The sequence below is a fragment of the Camellia sinensis genome, chromosome 8 (assembly GCF_055761805.1).
Source record: "Camellia sinensis isolate YWXY chromosome 8, ASM5576180v1, whole genome shotgun sequence".
In the NCBI taxonomy this organism is placed as follows: domain Eukaryota; kingdom Viridiplantae; phylum Streptophyta; class Magnoliopsida; order Ericales; family Theaceae; genus Camellia; species Camellia sinensis.
Window position 1 is genome coordinate 145,773,109 of NC_138968.1, and position 10,566 is coordinate 145,783,674.

Consider the following 10,566-nt stretch of genomic DNA (forward strand, 5'->3'; position numbering starts at 1 on the left):
TTATTACTTTACCTTCTTTTACCAACTTCCTATCTCTCCATCTGCTTCCTTCTTTTGTCCTTTCGAAGCCAATAGAGGGCCAACCTGGCTACAATCTTTTCTGGCTGATAAGGAATGTTCCACTTCTCCCCACAAAGATATGTGGGCCTCTATATTATTACCAAGGGAGCTGTTCATTGGCACTCTGAACCCTCGAGCCTATAAATGCATATCTGAGGTATACTGCCCTTCTCAATTTGCAAGGCAATTTGGGCTCTCTCAAGGGATACCTGTTCCTCTTTGCAGTCTTTCAAATGTCCATCTCACCGCCAGGGATTTGAGAATACCCAAATCCAAGCCAGAGGCAGCAGTACTCAGACTGCTGAAGGAATTGAGTGAATTCCAATTTATCCCCTTTCGCCCCTTTGGCTCAGTTTTAAAAAGGTTTAAGAACTGGTGGACAGCCAATATGGAAGTGCGCCTCTCTGCACACCCTCATGACTTGTTGGTGGGGTTGGGATTGCCTTCGAAGGATGAATCAGCCCAGAACACTTCTCCCCCTCCTGAAGTTGTCACCACCACTCCTGCCACTTTACCCCTTCCGGCCAGGGTTACTAGAGCTGCTTCGAAGAAGGGTGAGTATCTTCAAGTTCTTCTCCTCCCCTTTTATTTCAGAATCTTTTGTTGGTTTCCTTATACTCATGCTTTTGGTGTAGGGTCTCCACAAGAAGAGTCCCCCAAGAGAGCCGAGACTTTAGCTATTCTCAAGAAGAAACAACAACAAAAAACAAAAAGGAGACTAGTCCTTCCTCCTGAAGTACCTGAATTTCTTGAAGAAGAAAGAGAGGTTGAGCTAGAGGAGGAAGTGCCCTTACAAAGAACAAAGAGACGAAAGGTAGCTGTATCTTCATCTGATGCCATTGAAAGTCCTGTTAGCGAGGCAATCATTATAATAGCGGAGAAAGAACTTATCTCTGGAGAGTCTGAACCTCGATCTGAAGAAGGGGAGGTTGGAAAAGAATTGGTTGTATCTCTGCCGAGGGAGAAGAGAAAGAGAATGACTGTTCCTGTCACTGACCATGTTGAGGACTCTACTCATAAAATAGCTGCCAAGGCAGTCGAACAAGAACATTCCAAGGCAATCGTTGTATTTGAGAGGGCCAAGAAAAGATGGCAAGAGCAAATGCTAAGAGAGGAAGCTGCTACTGCCGATGCAACACAAGGGGAAATGGTAAGAAGGCAGCAGACTGCTGGACATTACTCTCTCCACAGTTCTCCCATCAGTACTAGCGCCTCTGGAACAAGTAATTTCTTTCATACCTCTGCTATTCTTTACTTTTGTCAGCTTGTGGTATTGAAGTTTAACATTGCTCTGCATTTCCTCCTTTTGCAGCGACAACTACTGCACTCACCTTTCCAATGAGGCCTTCCTCAATTTCGGTTGAGGTTGATCAAATGCAGAGTGTCAGGGTTGTTCGAATCGCACTACCATTTCCAAAGCCTATATTTGGCGTACCTTCTTTAAGTCCCAGTATTCCTGCCTCTCTCTTTCTTGGATTAAAACCGTACCTCCCTTTTTTGGCTCGTGACCTACCTCAGTCTACTTTTCCTTCAAGCCTTGTTCCAACTGCTACTCCATTCCCAATGGCAGTTGTTTCTCCCACAAAAGATACTGGTAGCCCTTCAATTCAGGGTTCATCACCAATGCCCACTTCCAGCCCCTCTTCTCTTGATTTGCTGGTGGCCAAGACCATAGAGGCTGCCAAAGATGCTCCATCCGTTTCTCCCATCCCTATACAGCCCCTTGCGTCTTCCACCACAACACTCTCTATGCCCTTCATGTCAAGGGATGAGGTAGACATTTTTTAGGGAAGACTAGCTAGTCTCTTTGACATACCTTCTACCTCTCCCACCTCTACTGCTGAAGCTGAGCCATTAGCCTTGGCTGACTCCCTATTGGAAATCTTCGAGAGTTCTCCTTCCTCCAGCGACAAGTCTTTTGTACCTTCAATAGATTTGGACACATGCTTGCAACTGTTGACTTCCTTTTCAAGGATCCCCTTCGAGGCTCTACAAAGGCCTATCATCAGGAATGGGTTCCTTCAATGCTATAACATTGCTGAACAGTCTGCAATGAGTGTCTCAAGTCATCTATCTCAGGCTGCAGCTACTATTGATTTTTATCTCAACATTTGCCATGCTGCTAAGGCTGCGGATGATAAGCTGGATAAGGACCAAAGTTTTGTTTCTCAAGTGCATACTGAAGTATCAACTCTGAAAGAACAACACTCTTCTGCCTCCCACTTTCGAGTCCAACTTCTGGAGAAAAAAGCTCAGCTCGAAGAGGAGTTAGCCGCAGTAAACCAAGCCTTGGTTCGAACTGATAAGAAACTACACATCACCAATCAAGGGCTGGCTAATCGAAAAGAAGACATGGCTGTGGCTATCCAATTATTTCCCTCCCTTAGCAATAGAAAAGCTATTATACAAAAACAATTAAAGCATTGTAATGATTTTTGGGCCAATTTGTGGCACAATGTACTTGATTCCTTATGAAAGCACAATATTTTGTATATCATTTGAGCAAGCTTGTGTTTTTGCATATGATGCTTGCATATGATGTTTACTCTATCCCTTGTGTTTCCCAAATGGTTGGAAAATAAGGTTTTAAATATCTGCCATTAATCTTTTTGGGATGTACATAACCATTCAAATTTCTTAAATGGTATGCTCCAAAAGGCAGAACCCTATGAATTTGGTATGGTCCTTCCCAATTAGGTGACCATTTGCCAAACTTATGGCTTTTAATCCCAATTGGGAGTATTGTCTTCCATACCAAATCACCTTCATCAAAGCCAATGTGTTTGACTTTCTTATTATAATTCTTGGCTGCTTTCTTCTTTTGGAAAAGAATGCTATTTAATGCCAAAATTCCGGCTTCATCTATGCCTTCTAATTCTAAACACATACTTTGATGGTATTGTTCAGGATTGAATTGATCTTGACATCTTACTCTCAAAGATTTAACATTAATCTCTACTGGTAAGACTGCATCATGTCCATACACCAAGGCATAGGGAGTGACTCCTGTGCTTGACCTCGGTGAGGTTCTATATGCCCACAGAACATCCAATAACAGGTTATGCCAATCCCTGGGATTGTCATCCACAACCTTTTGTATTCCTTTTTTCAAAGACTTATTGGATGACTCAGCTTGACCATTAGCTTGTGCATAATAGGGTGTGGAATTAACAAGGCTAATTCCAAATTCTGCCACAAAAGTCTTCACCATCTTCCCATCAAACACAGTTCCATTATCAACTGTTATGGTTTGCGGGATGCCAAATCTATGGATCAAATCTTTAATAAAACCAATAACTTCTGTTTGGTCTACAGCCTTGTATGGCTTAGCTTCGACCCATTTAGTGAAGTAGTCAGTGGCCACTAGAATGAAACAATGATGCTTCGAAGAAGGTGGGTGTATTTTTCCCATCATATCCATGGCCCACCCTCTAAATGGCCAAGGCTTCACTACTGCATGTAGGTCAGTTATGGGCACGTGCCTTATTGTGCCATGCTTTTGACATGCCTGACACCCCCTTGCATATTCTATGCAGTCTTTAAGGATGGTTGGCCAATAATAGGAATGCCTTCGAAGCAACCATCTCATTTTTACACCAGGTTGATGAGCACCACAGATGCCTTCATGAACCTCAGCCATGGCTGTTAATGCTTCTTTCGGGCCTAGACATTCTAACAATAAGCCATCTCCCCCCTTTTTGTAGAGAGCATTACCATATATCATATATTGCATAGACTGCAATTTAACTTTTCTACTGGCCTTCGAAGATGGACCAGCCAAGTACTGCATTATTGGATGCCTCCAATCTTGTTCTTGTAAGTCATTATGATTGACTTCCAAGATCACATTCCTTTTATTCAAAGGTTGAATTAATTTCTGATATGTTGTTTGGCTTATGTCTCGTTGGGTATTATCCCTTCTCTTGAAGTTCGAAGCCTTTTGAGCCACATCATTGGCTCTATTGTTCAAGAATCTTGGAACATGGGTTACATTTGCTATTTGAAACTGAGAAAGCAAATGTAATGCAACAACATAATATGGCAGGATACTTATGCTTTGACACTTGAAAATTCCTTTCACTTGGTTAACCACCAATTGAGAATCTCCAAATATGTCGACTGCATGTACTTGTAATCCAATAAGAATTTCTAATCCCACAATTAAGGCTTCATATTCAGCCTGGTTATTGGAACAGGTAGCTTCATCTACTCTAAAACCATGGGTAGTTTCTGTTCCCTGTGGAGACTTGATTACGATACCAATTCCAATTAACCCATTTGCTTTCGACCCATCGAACCACATTTGCCATGGCTCAACACTGGTCATACCAAGTTCCATTATCTCCTGGCTCTCTGTTTGAGATGGATGATCTGCCAAGAAATTGGCTAAAACCTACCCTTTTACTGCCCTTTGAGGGACATATTCTAGATGAAATTCTGATAAGGCAAGTATCCATTTGCCAATTCTTCCCCTCAACATTGGTCTAGATAACATATATTTAACCAAATCTGTGGTTGCAATTACCAAGACAGTTGTAGGCAAAAGATAATATCTTAATTTTATTGCAGCAAAATACAAAGCAAGACACAGCTTTTCAACAGCTGAATATTTACATTCACAAGAATTTAAAAACCTACTAAGGTAATAAATAGCTTGCTCCTTGCCTTCTTCATTGTCTTGGGCTAAGAAAGCTCCCAATGAATCCTCTGCTGCAGCTATGTACAACTTCAAGGGCTTGTTCCCCTTTGGTGGCATCAGCACTGGAGGATTAGCCAAGTAGGCCTTGATACCTTCGAAAGCAATTTGATGCTCTGCTGTCCACACAAATTCCTCTTCATCTTTCAGCCTTAACAAGGAAGAAAATACTTTAGTTTTCCCTGCAGTGTTAGAAATGAACCTTCGAAGAAAGTTAACCTGCCCAAGGAACCTTTGTAATTCTTTCTTACTTGATGGGGGTTTGGCTTCAATGAGTGCTTTGGCTTTATTCTGATCAATCTGTATTCCTTTTTTGTGAACAACATAGCCCAAGAAATTTCCAGATGATACACCAAAAGCACATTTAAGAGGATTAAGCTTTAATTTGAACTTCCTCATCCTTTCAAAAGCTGCTTCTAAGTGAAACAGGTGCTCTTCCATGGATTGGGATTTAACCACAATGTCATCAATATAACATTCCAGATATCCTCCAATAAGATCATGAAAGATAGTGTTCATGGCTCTTTGATATGTAGCTCCAGCATTCTTTAGACCAAATGGCATTTTAACCCATTCAAAGGTGCCAATATTCCCAGGACATCTGAATGCTGTCTTGTGGATATCTTCCTCTGCAATGCAGATTTGGTTATAGCCGGAATGCCCATCCATCATTGACAAGACTTGGTGACCTGCTGAACTGTCCACCAGCAAATCCACTATAGGCATAGGGTACTCATCTTTGGGAGTTGCCAGATTTAAATTTCTGAAATCGACACATACCCTCATTTTGCCATTCTTCTTGACTACAGGCACAATATTAGATAGCCACTCGACATACCTGGCTGTTCTAATAAAACCTGCCTTGAGGAGTCTAAGGATCTCTTCCTTGACCTTCTGAATTACTTCTGGACTCATCCTTCTTGGTTTCTGCTTATATGGCCTGAAATTAGGCTTCATAGGGAGCCTATGTTCCACTAATGACCTGTCCAATCCTGGTAGTTCATTATAAGACCATGCAAAGCAATCTTTGTATTTCTTCAGAACAACCAAAAGCTGGTTTCTGTCCAGAGCATTCAAACAAGCACTTACATAAGTGGGCTGTTGTACAGAACCTTCCCCTAGATTTACTTCTTCTAAAGGGTCTTGTGCATGAGAACTCCCTCTGGTTTCTGCTACCTTTGAAGTGATCTTCAAGCTTGGTTCTGCCCCCAGGTTCTTCAATTCAATATCTCTGTCCTCCTCCTCATAGACAAAATCTGTCCACAAGGCTTCCTCTTCCTGTATCTCTTGGACTTTTGTTTCAATGTCCAAGGCACAGTACTTACCAAGAGTCAAGACTCTAGCCTGTTGCTGCTGCTGTTTGCAGCCAATTATCATGGCCTCTCTCTCTTGCTCCTGAACTTTCTGGACTATTGCTTTTATATCCAATGCTGAAAATTTAATCAAAGCCAAGGATCTGGCTTCCTGTGGTTCCTCTCTTTGCCTATAACCAGGCATCATTGTCATCTCTAAGGACAACCTCTTCACCAGCACTTTTTTGGACTAAGTGCTTCAAGTGTGCCACTTCCTCATCAGCCGTCACTTCGGCTGAATCGTCATCTTTCATCAGTATACTGAGCGGTGACACTCCCTCAATATACAATTTAGCCTCCGCAAGGTCTGCACAGGCTATGAAGGGTTGAGGATCTGCATCGATTTCCTTTGTCTCTCCATTGCCTAAAGCCATCATGATTTTCTGATGTAAAGAAGAAGGCACACATTTGTTAGTGTGGATCCAGTCCCTTCCAAGCAAAGCATTATATTTAGCATTACTGTCGATTACGAAGAATGCTGTCATACAATCCCTGGTCCCCACACTTAAATTAATGGGTAGAATCCCCTGAGCCATTTGCTTAACTCCAGCAAAACCAGTAATGGTTGTGCTGGTTGGTATCAACCTGGGATTCTTTTTCCCTAGTTTCTTCAAAGAAGATTTCGGGAGTAGGTTTACTGCTGCCCCATTATCTATCAGGACTCGGTTCAGCTGTATTCCATCAAAGAAAGCCTTGATGTACAAAGGCTTCACGTGCTGCGTCATCGAATTCGAGGGGTACTCAAATGGATATGATAGATTGATGTTGACCACTTCCTCGCTTTCATATTCATCTTCCATCGGGGTAACCATTTCGAAATTATCGTGCACCATACTCGCTTGTGAGTCTTCACTAGAGATCTGAACTGGATCAGCTTCCTACCCCTCTTGATTTTCATCTCCAGGTTGGAATTCCTGTGGTAGTATGTGTACCATGTTCACTGAGACTGGGGGAAACGAGCCAAACTGGATGGCTGGCTGTACTTGTTCCCCCTCTTGGTTACTTTGGTCGACTCCCTCAGAAACATCCTGCATGATGCATTCTGGTATTTCATTGCTAACTGACCCCTTCGAAGGATCTTTCTCAACCGGCTCTTCAGTCAGAAACGTTTGCTCAGCCATGAAGGCTTCGAACATCTCTTCCTCCACGACCTCTTTCTTCTGGCTTACGCTACTCTCTTCTTCGGTCTCGCTATCTGTCTCCATCAGAGTCTTCTCCAATCCAACTAAACTAGACTTCTCTCTGACTGTTAGTTCGGCATGAACCTTAGCCAATTGTTCTCGGCTGCAGACCACTTTGCTCTGTGGAACCGGCTTTGGAGCATGGTCTGACTTTGGGTTCTTCCTTCTTTCCGTTTTGACTGGTGAAGAATTTTCTCCACCTTCCTTCAGATCTTTCTGATACTGGGTGTACCTGCGCTGAATTTTTCTTCTCTGTGATCTTGAGATGACTGGGACCATGTCTGATCCCCTTGTCTTTGGGTGTTTAAGCAGCACCCAGTTGTTCGGAGCCACCATAGGAGGCCTGATCATCCTGCCTTGGTTTACAACATCTCTTCGAACAGGCAATTCTCTAGGTTTGTTTTGCATTACAAACCAGTCTGGGACTCCAGGTACCCATGAGCTTGCTGATCCAGACGCTGAACTGCCCTTTTCCACCTTCGAAGCCATCTTCGAAACTGGCCGTGAAGGTAAGTGCTTGGTTTTGTCTTCATGTTTTGGATCTGATTCAGACCTTCGATAAGGGTGACCATTTTCTGTCCTGCGTGAAACTGGTCTAGGGAGCCAATCTCTGGCTTTGATTTCATGAACTGAACCCCTTTCCAGTTTTCTTTCAGAATGACTACTCTCCATTCTATAATAGTTATGTGGCCTGGATTCATGCAAGAGCTTCTTGCCTTTGTCATGCATTCTGTTCACCACAAGCTCAACCACTGGTGGTCTCTGCCTATCACTAGCCGGATACGGCCTTTTGTTGTAAGCATTGGTTGACTTCAGATGTATCTGAACATCCCTGTAGTATTGCTTCCCATCAGTTGGAAGCCCCTTCAGCCACTTGTAACTGAGTCTGCACCTGGGGCACATTCTCTGTATCACCGCTGCTTCCAAGGAGTTGTCATCTAGTGTTTCTTCGTCAGATTGCTCCTCCTGATGTGAGAAACCTTGTCCAATAGCTGGTGGGTTTCTAGCCTCCTTCTTAGCAGTTATCTGGTTGGCAGTATGCATTTGCACGTTGACCTCTTCCAACTCTTGCAGAGATAGATTCTGGAAGTTTGGTACAACCACATTAGCTGTGCCTTCTCCAACTTCTGGAAACGGATCACTGTCAATTCCCATGGCTTTTTCTGTTCTAGCTGGGAACTTCAAACTTCCTTTCCGAATCTGTTCTTGGATCCTGTCTCGAAAAACAATGCAGTTTTTAGTCGAGTGAGACCAAGAATTATGCCATTTACAGTATACTTTTCCTTTCAGTTCATCTGGAGATGGTAGTTTTACTCCTTTTGGTAACTTAAGGAAATTAGCCGCGAGCAAATAATCAAAGATGTCATCTGCTTTTGTTAAATCGAAAGAGTATTTTCTGTGAAAGTCTTTCTTTTTAAACTGCTGGTCTATAGTTGTATCCTTATGAATTAATGCTTCACAGATTACAGGTTCTTTGCCTACAATCTCTGCTGCATCTATTTCATAATTAGGATCTCTATAATATGTGTTATATGATGCATTATTTCGATCTTGTTCCTCTTCTAATAATGCTTCATATCGAGACACCTTATAGGTTAGTTCGACCAAATCTCTGAATTCAGTTGAATCAAACTTCTTTCGAAGCCTGAATTCTAAACCATTTTGAGCCAATCTGACGAATTCTGGCTCTGGCAGGATGACTCTACATTTATTTCGAGCCCTTTTAAATCTGGCAATAAACTGAGTAGCCTTTTCTTCAGGCCTTTGACTCAATCTAGCCAAGTCTGCCATAGATACTTCTGGCTCTGATTGGAAGAATTGGGCATGAAACGCCTCTTCCATTTGTTGCCAATTTTGAATGGAGCCAGGTGTAAGGTTGATGTACCATACAAATGCTCCCCCTGTTAGGGAATTTGGAAATAATCTCAGTTTCATATAGTCATGGTTAGTAAATTCACCGCATTGAGCAGCAAACCTAGCAATATGTTCTATCGTTGATTGATTTCCAGTCTCATAAAAAAGGGTAAAATCTGGTATCCTGAATCCCCTTGGGTATTCATGTACCCTATCCACCCATTCTGGGTATGGTTTTCTGTATATAGGAGTCTGGACCCCCCGAGCCATTGGTCCACATATCTCCCTAACAATATCAGCAATCTGGTCTCTAGGGACCATATTTTGTGCCTGCTGAACCACTACTGGAGGGGCAAACACAGGATTTGGTGGACAAACTTGTGCTTGTGGTCCTCTTGGTCCATAAGGTGGTAAATTTGGGGCTGGTTGTCCTTGCAGTGCAGGTTGCTGTTGAGGGTATGGGTAACCTCTTTGAGCATGACCTACGAAAGGACCTGCAAAAGGTGCTGGAACAGGTGTTGTGTCTCTGCCATTTGTGGGAAAACCCTCCAACCCCCCGGGTGTAAATTCGAATAAGGGATTAGTGTACCCCCTCGTGCCAGGTATGGCTTCGAACATGGGATTTGTAACCATTCTTATGCCAGTTTCTTGTACTTGGCCAGATCCACCAACTTGTGTGGCTTCATTATTAAGTACTGAGGCATTTTGGCCTGCTATAGGCCTTGAAATGGGTTCATACCAAGACTGAGGTGATGGTCTTTTGTAGTTCTGATTACTAGTTTGACCATTATACTGTCCATTAACTTGCATAGGCTGTTTTTCTCTAGCCAATCTTTGTTGGGGGACATTTACGACTTCCTCTGTGTGTCTTGTGTTTGTTGGTTGGTGGTTATTCATTCGATCCAAAAAGGATGTTGCCCACCTTTCCATTGTGTTCATTAATTGTTGTCCCATGGCATTTACTAAACCATCCCATGGATTTGTTGGTTGAATAAATGGCACAGTGGACGGTCCAATTCCTTGGTTTTGTCCAATAATATGAACATATGGTTCTTGTCCAGAAGTACTGGTCTGTTCGACCATAGGTTCTGACAATATAGGAGTTTCCACAGGATGTGTTACCACATTATCCTCTGGATTTGGTATTTCTACCTCTCCTTCCACGCCTTCTTCCAAGCGTTCATTTTCTCCTTGTCGTCTTCTTCTAGCCATTTTTTAATTAAGTCCCACTGGGCGTGCCAAAAATATATGTTGGCTTTTTGGCTTTTCGAAGGGTATTTTTGTGAATGTGAGCGTGCCAGCAAGGATCAATCAGTCCTTACAGAAATTGTGATTGCCAACCAATTATCAGACGATTGTGTTTTAGTTCTTTTCAGCCTCAATGAAGAGGACTTTTACTGGTAACTTGACTTAGGAGAAATTA